Source organism: Myiozetetes cayanensis, unplaced genomic scaffold, assembly GCF_022539395.1.
Source record: "Myiozetetes cayanensis isolate MyiCay16 unplaced genomic scaffold, myiCay2020 scf2-11, whole genome shotgun sequence".
Taxonomy (NCBI): domain Eukaryota; kingdom Metazoa; phylum Chordata; class Aves; order Passeriformes; family Tyrannidae; genus Myiozetetes; species Myiozetetes cayanensis.
The window spans coordinates 100,967,967-100,981,868 of record NW_026087411.1 but is presented as its reverse complement, the minus strand read 5'-3'; the positions used below and the strand labels follow the sequence as shown (position 1 = coordinate 100,981,868).

The following is a 13,902-nucleotide window of genomic DNA, read 5'->3' as shown; positions in this document are numbered from 1 at the left end:
ATTTTCTTAAATTTTGAATTTTTTTTTCCCCTCTTAATAGATCTGTATGTGTACGTAGTTGTAATGCCACTCCTGAGATGTAAACATTAGCTTAAAAGAGATGCAATGTGAGTTTAAAATGCCACTAAATAGTAAATAGTTTTCTTGTTGTGTAAGCCAAAGATTAGAAAAATTGTTTTATTGCACATGGGGTTGATACTAAGTCCTTTCAAGTGTTTTCTGGAAGTTCATAGCCTGCTTTGTAGCCGTAGCATTTGGTTTGGCTGCTGCCAGAGCTGGCATTTGAATCCAGCCTCTGTTTTCTCACATTTCACAGAATCATTACAGTTGGAAAAAACCTCTAAGATCATCCAAGTCATCACCTCGTCAACTAATTACTCCTTCAACCCCAAATTTCAAGGCTCCTCTTGCAGGTTGGGAGGACAACAGGCAAAATACAATGTACTGCTGGTTTCAGAATGGTTTCTCTTAATGTCTGTTGTTGAATCTCTTCTCTTTTTCCTTGTATATTTTTGAGTTTGGCACTTTATGTGCTCTTTTGTCCAGAATATGTAATACTAAGGCTGAATTAAACTTGTTTTATTTCCTTGTAATTATTTGTAGGGATTAAAGTAGCTTGTGCAGGAATGAAAAGACAGTTTCGCAAAGTAGTAACATGAAAGCGGATCACTAGATTGAATCAGGAGTTTGCCTCACCCTAACTACTCTGTTCCCAGCAATAGTCAATAGCTCAGAAGTGCATGAGTGAGGCAGAGTGCTGAACAGAGTTCAGAACAAGGACTGTGCCTGTTCAATCCCACTCTCCCAACCTGGGAAGATGGGGCAGCTCAGGGAGTCTCCAAGGTGGATGTGGTGGTTTTCTGTCATGGAGCCCTTGACAGTTTTATCTCCCTTGAACCGAATAGTCTTCAACCGAATGTAAACTTCTTGGCGGCAGAAACATCCCATGGCAAAAAGTTCTGTGATGTGAAAAAACCCCTTCTTTCTGTTTTGAGTCTCCTGCATGCTTGCTTCATTTGCCTTCCATCTTCCTGGAATGGAGATCCAGGTAGCCAGGGAATCTGAGTCACCACATACATAGGAGACCAGGTTCCAGTTGATTGCATCTGATACTATCTGATGTTGTCTCTGCTTATTTCAATTTGTGCTTATCCATCAGGCATCTCTTATCTAAGATTGACTGCAGTACAAAACAAAACAGAGTCACGATCTTCCACAGACAGGCCCCAGTCCATGATCGGTGATACTGTGATAATACAATTCACCATGAAATATTGTTTCACAAAATATCCTGTCAGCCCTTCTAACAGCAATGTCTGGCCAAATAATTTGTGGTATTTCTGGAGATGTACATGCACTCTATCTATAACTGAGCTCTGCTTGAAGCTATTTTCAGAATTGAATACAAATACCCATCATAGGATAATTTAGGATGCAAGGGGCCTGTGGAGGTCTTCTGGACCAAACCACGGATTTACTCAATAAGCAGGTTCAATTAGATGATGTTTAAGAATTTAGTTTTAAAAATATCCAAACATGGAGATGCCACATCCTCTCTGGGCAGCCTGTTCCAGTGTCTGACCATGGTGGAGAAAATGCTTCTGTATAGCCAATTTCAATTTCCCAAATGGCAGCCTGTGTCTGCTGCCTCTTGACAGACCCCTCTGCCACAGGGCCTGTTGCTGACTCAGGGTCAGCTTTTGTTCACCAAGACCCTCGGATCCTTTCCCTCAAAACCACTATCTAGCCAGCAAGTGCCAACCTCTCCTGGTGTGTGGTGGTATTCCATCCCGTACATGGGAGTCTCTTGTGTGTCATTGAACTTCATGAGGCTCCTCCCAGCCCATTTTCCCTGCCTTTCCAGATCTGTCTGAATAGCAGCTCTGCCCTCCGGCGTATCAGCCACTGTCCCAGTTGTGTTATCCATGAAGTTGCTGAAGGTACACTGTGTCCTAGCTTTTGGTTCATTAGTAAAAACAAGCAGTATTGGTCCCATTATCAATCCCTGGGAAATGCCAGTGTTTATCAGCTGCCAAGTTGGACTTGATTCTACTGATCTCAGTGATACTTCGACTCTGATGGTCCAGCCAGCTTTCCAACTGATTATTCACAGACCCAGTTGGCCAATGCAATTACTGTAGGAATCTCTGTTGAATACCTTGCTGAAGTTGAGATAAACAAGTACTGCTCACTCCTTGGGCACTGAAACAGTCATCTTATTAGAAAAGAGATGCACAAGCAAATTAGGCACAATTTGCTTGTGATCAGTTTATTAATTTACCTTATTCTCCGTTATTTGGAAATTGTGTCCAGGGGCCTGAAGTTAAGTGGAATTCTGGCCTGCTGGTCTGCAGATCCTCCTTGTTGAAGCTGAGCACAGCACTTGCCCTTTTCCAATTAGCAGGAACCTCCTCCCCCAGTTGCTGTGACCTCTCAGGGAAGGTAGAGAGCAGACTGGCTCCTTCACCCTCTCAGATGAGTCTTGGGAGGGTTTTTCCTGAGAAAGTATGCCCACATTTACTTTCTTTTGCTGATGATTTATTCATGGAAGCCTTTGTTCTTGTCCTTCATACCCATTCAGTGCCAGGACCTGAACCTCTCATTGTGTGTGAGGATGTGCATGCATGTGTGTATATTCTGATTTTCTAGGGACAGAAATACTAAATGCTTCACAGTTAAGGAGAAACATGCTTAATCACAGTCATTCTGTGTCATGCTCTAAGTCATGCTCTTTTATGCGTGGCACAGGCTGTTCTATAATATCTGAAGTGACACAATATGTTTATTTTACTATGGACTTGTTTAGCATTTGAATATCTCACAGACACTGATAAGGTGATGTTTTTTCCTGGCTGAAGCAAAACTGGGGTGCTGTGTACAAACATAAGAAGTATTTATTGCTTATATTTGTCTGTTCAAGGTGCAATAGTTGGGAGTTTTTCCTTGGGTGTCTAATGTTATGTAATGTTTATTTTTAAATACAGTTCCTTCTGATATAATTTGCAATTAGCATTAAAAGCTTCTGCAAACTGATTCATAAAGCAGAGGATATAACAACACCCACTCAGTGGAATTTATGGCTAGATAAACAGATTAGGAATCAAGAACTGTTATTTTCCCCAGTTTGTGGTCAACTGTGATAGAAGTTTTAAATTTTATAATGAATTTTAATGCTAGCAGCTTCTAAAGAAAGGTTCTGCACTTACCTTGATGCCTATTAAACCTTACATTAAATGGATTTTAGTTACTAAACAAAAGTTTTTCCATGACTAAATTAGTTTATTGATGAAGTTGTTGAAAAAATCCTTCAGAAGAAATTTTCTGCTCTCTTCTGGGGCCCCTTGGTATCACTTCCTCTTCAGTGAAAGAAGCCCAAAGATTTTGGTTAAGCCTACCCACAGCTTGGAGGAACAGTTGTGAAGGTCCTAATGGATCTTGTAGGAGAAATAGCTAATTAATATAGATTTGTGCACAGAACAAACTTGTTGCTCAGAGACTTGAAAAATGAACAATTCTAGCAGCAGATTGCGATAGGCATGTACTTCGTCAGACTTGCTGAAGGAGGTCTCTCAAAATCTGCAGATAGCAAGTTCCTGTCAGCACTTCTTTTGTACTCTTTACTTCATACTTTTTACTGTAAAGAAATTGCTTATTTAAGGACCGTCTTTATCTTTGCAAGACCAGAGGTTTTTTTGACTTGTTGATACAAAAACTGATTTTAATGTTGCTGATCTGCCATATGCTCTGGTCAAAACGAATTGTAGCATCACAGAATAATTCAGCTTTGAAGACCTGAGGAGGTCACTGAGGTTCAACCCCTGTTCAAAGCGGCTACCTAATGTCTGTCCTGAGTGTGAATCTGGTCTCTTTTGTACAGGACAGCCAGTTATGTGGGTTAGATAGGTGGGGTAGGGTTAGGTTTTCTCCCCGTTGTGTTTTGTTTTGGTTTGGGTTTTTTTAGGGGGGGTTTGGTTGGGTTTGGTTTGCTTTTTTTGTTGTTGTTATTGTTGGTTTTAGTTTGTTTCTTTTCTTGGTTTTTGTTTGGTTTTGTTTTGCTCTGTTTCTTTTTGGAAGGTATTTCAAGAATAGGAAGTTTCTTCAAATTACTTCAGATCACAGTCTTACTCATTTTGTTCCAGAGGGAAACACGGAAGATCAAACACTTCTAGTTGGGCTTGTCAGGAGAGACAACATGTTCCATTCTGGTGCTAGAGGCTGAAGCCAGTGACCTCTTAAATACCTTTTTGTTATTGAAGTTGCTGAGAAAACTTCAATTCTTTGATAATACCTAATCCTCATGGATTTTACAAATGATGGAATTATTACTCTAGTCAGTCCCTAGAAGAACATATATTGAGTGTCAGCAGAAATCATCCAGAAAAATCCCTGTTTTGCTTTAAAATGTAGAATGTTTCATTGGTAGTCCTGACTGAGGAATTGGAATGGAAGTGTTATTTCTGTTGTATATTTAAACATTCTAAATATTTATTTATTTTAACATATTTACATGTAGGCTTATGGGAAAACGTATTACATGTTTGGGAGACAGACTTAATAGTGGATTTGACTGCAGTCTGGCGTCATGAGTGAAGTTTATTGTGTTGGACTGTGGAATAGTGTTTGCAATGCGAACTCCAAATGAATCTAATATGTATGAAAAAAAACCCTGAACATATAAAAAGCACCTACTCAAACGTATTCCATAAAAATGTTTGTTTTGGTTTTTTTTCCAAGTTGCTTGTCCTTTTATATCATCAATACAATCTGTGTTAAGATGCTGAACATATGACTACTTTTCAGAATGTCAGACTTATAAATAAGGCACTTATATTTCAAGAAAGCAGTGTATACTTACTAATTAAAGGAATTAAAATGATTATAAATTATTTCCTTTATTGTTGAATCTGTTTCTGTGAGAAAGCCATGTTTTAGGGCTACTTAGCTTTTTATTTTTAATTAAAAAATAATCTCCTCACCAACAATACATATGTATTATTGCAAAAATAAAAATCTTGTTTTCCTGATGTTGAAGTTAGATATTGATGTTTGGTGGAGATAGATATACATATTCATTTTGTTGAAATTCCATTCATTTTCCTCCAGTGTCATTCAGCAGCTACTCATGCAGAGATAATCTTAAAATAATTGTTTTGTCCATATTCGTAGGCAATTGACCATCAGTAGTTTAAATCTGAATAAGGTCTTTTAACTCACCATTATTTAAAACTAATTTTTACCTCTTTTGGGATTTTCCCATGCCAATTTAATCTTCCCTATTTCCTTGTACCGCGCCGCTCCCTTTCTTCCAGGAATCATTTTTACATCTATAGACTTTTCCAGAAGTTCTCCACAAAACATGTCCACTAAATAGTAGGAGTTTTCCCTACTTTGACGGTTTCTATCTGATTTTAATGGTTTCTCCTCTGGAGCAGAAGTGTTGCCTCTTTCTGCTGGGTTGGTCTGATATCTTGACCTTAAAAACAAACAAACAGCCAAACAACCAAATATCTGTGGCAATACGTATTCTGTGTTTTTCCATACTGCATCCAAATTCTGTACTACAAAGTTAGATGTGATTTTGATTACCTCAATTTTATTCATCACTTTAACTGGAAATCTGGGCTTGTGGAGTTATGGTGGAGTACATTTTAAGAAATATGTGGTGCAGCTGATTAGAATATGCTGCTGACATCAAACTTGAAGTTAAGCAGGAGATAACATGATAGGCAGGCTATTATTTATAAAGTTTGAAGTGTTTTAAAGAGTGATTTTCAGCAGCTGCTAGTATTTTTAGTACAGGCATATTTTGTAATAATTTGTTCTGAATCAGTGATTACAAAAAAAACCCAAAGCAAGTCCTGTTATAACTACTAGTTAATCATGCTTTTAGGGGAGGAGGATTCTAGATGCTGTCTCGATTTTCCTTTCAAGCCTTGTTCTTTGCAGTTCCAGCAACTGTATTAGAGATAGTTATAATTTTTATTATTTACTCTAATAAATATCCTTTTTCATTATTAGAATGTTTACTTGCTTTTTATTTATCTGTGACTGCTAAATAGTGATTCTGATGGTTCAGTGTGCAGTGGACAGTTGCTGAAATGAGCTTCACAGACTGAACTGTTTGAGGGTACAGAAAGATAAATAGAATAATTTTCATGATGGAAAACTAGGATTCTTAGTTAATATGGAACAAGGATGGCCTTGTGGTCAAAACATGATTTTTAAGAATAGACTATACATCTGTCTCCTTCCTCACACACAGATGAGCTCCCTGACCTTTTATCTGTTTTGCTGGTGTTACCTCTGACTCCTGCAGCTGTAGCCTTTGAAAGCCCTGTTTGGGAAAAGACGAATGAATAAAAAGCTGTGTGTTGCACTTGGATTTTCAGGAAACAATAGGTAATTCCACTTTTTCAGGGTGTCAGAGAAACAGTTCCAGGCATGGGTTTATTTTTTGTGCATTTGTAGATAGTCTTTTTGCAGTTCTAGTACTTGTACTGTTCTGCTTGATTGCTTGGGAATTCTCCATCCGCAGTGGTGCATAAATGGCTGCGGAAAAGTGACAGTCAAAATTACCAGCCTGCTCTTGCTCTCTTGTTAAGGAGCAAAGCTTGCTAATAAAGGCCTTGGAGGATTCCAATGAATAGGAAATTATCTCTAGTGTCATTTTAACAGGTTTGCAGTTCTGGGCTTTGCTGCACATTAATGTTTTGAAAGCAATATGAATTGTAAAATCAGAAGCAGCTAAAGAACCTGGAAATGTACAGCGACTTCAGATGAAAGCAGATTATGCTGAACTACTGAATTTTCCATGGCTACAGTGGTAAGCAGCAAGACATGTGAGACCAGTTTTATTAAGGCTTAAAGAGAAAATAGGAACAAGTGATTTAGAGGAGAAAATGTGCATTTTTATAATGTTTAAGTTTTTTGGGTTTTTTTTTGAAAAGGGTAATGTTTAAGCGTTAAGTTGTATATTCACAGCTGCTGGCTTACTCCTCTTTCCAGTCTTGTTTCTTTGGCTTAATTTGTTGCTTTTATGTATTTATCCCAGCAATTTGTGAAGAGATTTCAGGTAGGCTTGGAAGGAATTTTAGAGATCACTAGTAAAGTCCTCTTTCCAGAGGTAGAATCCACAGCTGGATCTACTGTAATAAATATTTCTCCAACTTGTGAATCTCTTGTGAAAGGGATTTCTCATATTCCTGGGTAGCTGTATTGTGTCAGTTCTTCACTACTGCTATTTACAGGTTTTTTTCTTAATCTGTAACCTAAATCTTCATGCCTAATTCATCTAATTTTATGCTGTTTCTGGGGATGTGAGGAAGTGTCCGTTACCATTATCACTCATAACAGCTTTTTATGTTCTGAAAGAACTTGTCCTGTCTCCTTAGGCGAACTGTTCTTAAGACTAAAGTCTCTGGTGTTGACAGCCTTCCCTAGCACAAATTGCTTATCATTTTCCTGGGCTTGTTACCTTCCTTTCAGTTCTTTTCCAGCTTGTCTTTTGCAATCCTCTGTACAGGGATTTGCAAAAATGGACACAATATTCTGTCTTAGGCTATAACAGCAGATGATTTCTGATCTTTATTTACAAAAGAATCTTGGTTCTCTGTGAGGTCTTATACAATGCACCTCCTGTTTTTGCATCCTAGATAAGACATCTAATCTGCTATAACCCTATGTCATTGTCCATTATGTTCTTGTGTATTCATTATTCCAGTTTTCATGTTCTGTGCATTTAACTTCTTTCAAAAGCATATGTTAGTGGGGATTTTCCCCTCTTTTGGTACTTGACCTTTGAGTTTATCTGACTTTTTCATCTTTTTTCCCTTCTTTTTGAAGTAGTTTTAAATGTGGAGAAACAATAGTGTGTGCTCAAAACTCCAAGTTTGGTATCAGTCACAGAATTTATTTATTTACTAGTTCTTAATAGATCTGTTTCTTATTCTGTTGCTTTTTTGTGATAATGAAAATATTATGTAGAAATGGAATAGGACAAATCCAAGGGAATTTCTTTTTGACACACTTTTCCAAGTCCTGATGTTTACCGAACTCTGATAATTACCTTTTGGACATATATACTCCATGATTTCCTGTACTGTATTTTTTTATTTTGCTAATGGGAATAGTGAGTCTGGTGTTTTATTCCTACGTTAAGATGCTTTGCCTTATTGATTACATCACGTGTTCTTCCAGAAATCAGTTACATGGCACTGTTTTATTTTTTAGAAGAATACAGAAATCCTTAAACCCTGGATCTCACATATTAATCTTCTAGGTGTTTACAAAATGATTAACGTCATGTTCTATCTCCCTGTTCACAGGCATTCTGATCTGTAGCTTGGAAAGCCCTCCGCCTTTAGATGGGAGTGCTTTGATTTGCCCTTTTGAGTCTTGCTGACCTTTCCTGTTCTTCCTGAGTTCTCAAAGTAAATTGATTAAGACAGTCTCCTTAGAGACTTTGAGTGAATTTCAGTGGCTCTTGCTGGCTTCAGCACATTTCTTCGTGTACATGGTGATTTTCTTTAGGATTTGTTTTCATTCTTATCCTAGAAAGCCTGGAAGACTTAAGCTGCCTGTGCACTCTTTCTTTTTTTGTAGATCTTAATGGATTTTTATTCTTAATGTAAAGTATCTTCCATTATTTTCTCATGTCCCTTGTAAAATACAACCCATTATACCCCTTTATCTTTCTGATTGTTATTTACGTGCTTTTGCTATTCCATAGTGGTGTTCCTTTAAGTTCTTCTTGTTGCATCTTTAACAATTTTGTCATTATTGTTTTGTAAGTAATTAGGATGAAGCTATCCTATCATTACAGTGGAATACTTTCATACTGTGCCTTTCAAATAGCAAGGGAAAATGGATAAAACCATTAAAATATGCACATGGGATGCAGCACATAAGAGGACGTCTCAAGGAGTATTGTGTGTAAGATGAAGAAAAATATGCATATATTCAATAGCAGACAACATTAAAACCATTTCAGTATTTGTTTACCTTCATATACAGAAATCAGATTGTAAATAAAACCTGTTGTTAAGTATTTACATACTCATCTGTGGACAGTAGCTGCTTTTAGGTTCTAAACTGTACATGCTCAATACTCTTAAAACTTAAATCTGTTAATTAATGTAGAACTATTAAAGAACTAGAATAGCAAGACCTCCCAACAGTAAATGTTGGCTGCATTGTCATGCCCCAGATTATTACTTCACATACTAATTATGCTTAAGTAAGAGAAAAGTGAATTGCAACATGTCCGAGTGATCACTGAATAGGATGGGCTTGGGAAAATGCTTTATTTGCCTTGCATGTGACCTTTTAGTTGTTTTTCATATTGTATTCTATAACTGAGCTGTTCACCTTCTATGGTATGGAAAGAGGTAATCACTCAGGAAAGACCAGAATTATTCAAGGCTCCAGTTGACCTAAGGAAGAACGTAGTGGGGATTTAATCATTATGAAGAGTCATTAGATGGTCAGTTCTTGTGTGCATAGATTTGGGAAGTTCTACCTTAAAAAGCATGTAGGCCAAGTTAGGAAAACGTAATCTGAAGTTACAAGACTTTTCTATCTGTACTTTTTGCTGCAGTGTATTTTATTACATTTTATTTGAGGATTTGGAAGGTGAAAGGAATATTCTTTTGGTTGCCCTGTAAGTAATGCTTTAGTGAAGTTTTCACAGAATCACATGGGTGTGGGTTGGAAAGGACCTTGAAGTCTCTTGTAGTCCAACCTCTTGTCCCCGCACAGGGACATCTTTTACTAGATCAGGCTTTTTATGTTTTCCAGTTATTGCAGGATTATGGATTGTTTCCTGAAGCAACTCAACACCTCTTCTGTCCAATCATCTTACTTTTGGGAGTTTTACTGTTTTCGCATCATGAAAGGGAGGAATAAATCAAAGTAGCCAAAGCTGGTTTTGATACCCTGTGGGGTTTACACGTACATATCAGTGTTAGACAGGTTCAAACAGTTATTTAAACTTTAGAAATTCCTATTAGCACAGCATGGTTTAATTTGGTGAGAGCTTAAGTTGGATTGCCTGGAATTAACATGGGACTTATTGAGAAACTACTAGTATTTTTCCTTGTTACAGCCCCTTTTGTCAAAGAAGAACATAAACATTTTGTTCCTATATCTCCTGAACTTTTCTTGCCTCTTTTTTCTTAGATTCATTCAGGTCTGTAAACAGTACAAGTCACTTGCTGGGAAAGCCAAGCTCCACGTTGTCCACAGAGGGTGACTGTCAGAGTGGCCAGGAACTTTCCTCCTGGTGTAGTAGGAAGGTGTTGCAAAATTTATCAAGTTTGGACTTTTCTTTTGGAAAACAATCCATGGAAAACATTTTAGCATGTTGACCATGAGCAAAAGGCTTTTGATGGGGCTGATCTGACTTTGCCAGTGGTGCGTTTGTTTGGAAGCTGCTATTTTTGGCCTGTGAGCTTCTGAGTCTTTTGTAAGAGCAGAAAGAGGAAGTGAACAGTGAAATCCCTTTAATAGCATATTTCCTGGTTGAAGTGACTTATCTCTGAAGCCTAGACAGAGGCAACGTCATTTCCTGGATTACTTCTCTTCAGTCTGAACAGCCTGTTTACTGCGTACTCTATTGACCCAGCTTCTTAATTGTAGTGAATTTTTGTGTTAAGTAACATAAACTAGGTCTTTCACTGAAAATGTAAAGCTTTAAAGGAAACAACTTTTGACAAAATGTTGATGTGCAAGACAAGTCTTTCATAAACTACCTGTTGATATGAACTTATGAACTTAAAATTTTGTTTAAAAGCTTTCTTTATAAAAAACAAAACACTTGTCTTTGATGGAGTACGATAATAAGGTTTGATCACAGGGTTAAAAAAAGGTTGACACGCTCTCTGTTCCTTGTGATGATGATACTAATCACCTCTCTTTGACACCACCTGTAGCTGGCTGTCTTCAAGAGTTAGGACACTTCCTAATAGTTAATAATAGTCAGTTGCACTTTCTCAAATTACCATTGATTAATAGCTACTGGTGAAAATTGTTACCAGGAGTCCATGAAAGAGAGGCAGAAAGAGCTAATAAAAAAATTAGCTGCAAATATGGTTCTCAGTTTTTGTAGCCCACAAAAAAGCTGTGGAATCAGAATGACACATGGGAAAAACAGTGACATCTGAAATTTTAATATACAGCTCGGTTTAAATTGGAAGTTACAGTTGTTTTGGACCTTGTAATCCAACTTCACAAAAATTTTTATTAGGGTTGATAACTTTATTCTTTTCCCTGAAATTTTGCAGAAGATGGAAATCAGGTTCACTATGAATGTGTTTCTTGGTTGACTGCAAAATATCTTTGCATGAAAAGCATTAAAATATCAGGTGACCTCACCTCTCTTCTCCTCCAAAATATGAAGAACAGAAGTATGCCTGGCTGATCTGTGTTAGCACAGAGTGCTTTTACATCTTCCTTAAAATGCCTGCCCAGTTGTTAGTGATCATGAGAATATTGTGGCAGTGAAAGAAGAATGTTAGAGTTTGGTGGTGTATGTAGGCTGCCAGCTGATTGGAATTGATACTTTACTGAACTAGGTAAAATCCTAAAAGGTGGCCCATCTGTTTTCCATTGGGGCATTCAACATGGTCCTTCTCTACATTTTGCAAAGTGAGGATCCATATTTCTGCTGACATGCTGTGCTGCAGAATGAGGTATCCTTTTTGGAAGGTGGTGTTTGGTAAATAAAGAGTAGTACAGATCCTGTTATTTTGCAGGAAGTCACCTAAAGTCACCTAAAGTACTTTCCATTGGATTTGTCCGGGTTATTGGGCAGTACCTGTGCAATTCAGGAAGTGAATAATCCCATAGTATTTAATAACTTTGTTGCTTTGATTTGGTTTTATTTTATCTTCTGTAAAATTGTTGTCAAAATTAAGAATAGGTAGTAAGTCTTCTGTCCCTCTGAAAGATGAGCATGGTGTCCTGGTGCATCACTCCTTTATCCTTAATGAATCCTGCAGGAACATTTATGATCTAGCTGAAGTAATCCTGTAAATATTGTTATTAAAGCAACTACTGTGCCTTCTTTACTGACTTCCCTTTTTGTTTATTAACACTGTTTTATGTTTCTTTCTGTTAGGAAGTTCTAAAACTTGATGTGTAAGACCTTCATAACAGTTTGTGTTACATAGATTCAGGAGTAAAATTCCACCTTTTCTCTGAGCAGCAGTGGAAATATTATAGGTGTTATATCACAGAATGTTTGCGGTTGGCAAGAACTTCTTGAGATCATCTAGTCCGACACCCGTGCTCATTGCATGGTCAGCCAGAGTAGGTTACCCAAGAGCAGGTCCAGTCAGGTTTAGAGTATCTCCACTGGTGGGGACTCCAAAATCTCTCTGGGCAGTTTGTTCCAGTACTTGACCACAGGAAAAAAGTTGTGGTTTTCAGATAGAATTTCCTGTGTTCTACCTTGTGTTCATTGTCTCTTGTCCTGTCAGTGAGCCCTGCCTTTTCTTCAGTCCCTCCCATCAGGTACTGATACACAACCGATGAGGTCCCCTGCCTTGAGCATCTCAGACATCTCAGGCTGACGAGTCTCAGCTTTCTGAGCCTTTCCTCTTGAGAAATGCTCCAGTGCTTTAATCTTCATGGCCCATTGCTGGACTCGCTCCAGTAAATCCTTACCTGTAGAGCCGAGGGGTGGATGCTGCAGTCCAGGTGTGACCTCATCAGTGCTGAGCAGAGAGGAAGGATCAGCTGTTCACTAGGACCCTCAGATCCTTCTTTGCAAAGCTGCTCTCCAGCTTCTCAGGCTGCAACCTGTACCTGGTGCCTGGGTTATTCCTTCCTTAAAAGCAGGACTTGGCTTTTCCCCTTACTGACCTTTGCGTTAATCTTCTCTGTCCAAGGGTGTGCAGCCAGTGACTGGCCTCCAACTGGACTTTGTGCCACTGATCACAGTCTTCTGGGCCTAGTCTTTCAGACAGTTTTTAATCATTTGTCTAACCTGTACTTTGTCAGACACTTCCCAAGGCACTTCCATTTGTCAGGAGGTAAAAAGTAAATAAAGAAATAAAATCTCTTAGTTTTAAGAATGGTCTTAAACATTAATGTATTTGTGGTATCCACAGGGGTAGTCTTATTTGCGTATGTGCGTATTTAGGACAAAGTGGCATTCAAAATGTATTTAATAATCTTAGGCCTCGCCTTTGACTCTATCTGGATAGATATGGTTTTAGAATGAGTATAATAATTTTAGTCATATTTTCAATAAATGATACCTTCCCAGATATATTAAGAAAAAAGTATGAAATCAGCAGATTGTTAACTATAGCCTCAGTTATTAAGAAGACTGAAAAGCTTTCTAGTTCTGTTGGCTGCCTATAATAAACATGATGTGGTCTTTGACTTAAATCTCTGTGATGCCCTATCAAGGTTCAAAAAGCTGAAGAAACAGTCTCAGAATTTTGTTCTTAGAGTAATGAATAAAACTGCTAGTTCATGCTGAACACTGGATTTGCTGAAAATGAATGGTGTCTCTGGCTCCTCTTATTATCTGAAACTAATTTTTAATTTTATTTGTCCCTGTGTAACTGGAAAAGTCTTTGTATTTTAAAGAGTAATTTTTTTATGTTTTCCCGGGTTGCAGAAAGGTGGAATTGAGCTAAGTCTTGTAACAGGCATTTAAAATACTATTTTTAGTTTAGATTTGGTGATCTCATCCCTTGCCATTTTGAGAGGTCTCAATTGTTTTCTGCTGAGGCACTGATAATGGGTAGCAGAATGGTATGTAGAGTTCTGGCTTGCTTTTTTTTGAGTCCCTTAGAAAAAGTAATCTAGTCTTGTGAGCCTGAATTATGTGGTGAATTTTCTTTTTAAGTTTAGGTCACATCTTGCTTCCAGGAAAAATGTGCAGTTGGTTTT

General features: G+C 37.8%; 1 protein-coding gene across 3 annotated transcripts in view; it reads left to right on the top strand.

Annotated features, from left to right (window-relative positions):
• ROCK2 (Rho associated coiled-coil containing protein kinase 2) overlaps window positions 1-13,902 on the top strand; it is a 105,171-nt gene that overhangs the window by 25,576 nt on the left and 65,693 nt on the right. The gene's annotated exons all lie outside the window — the stretch shown is intronic.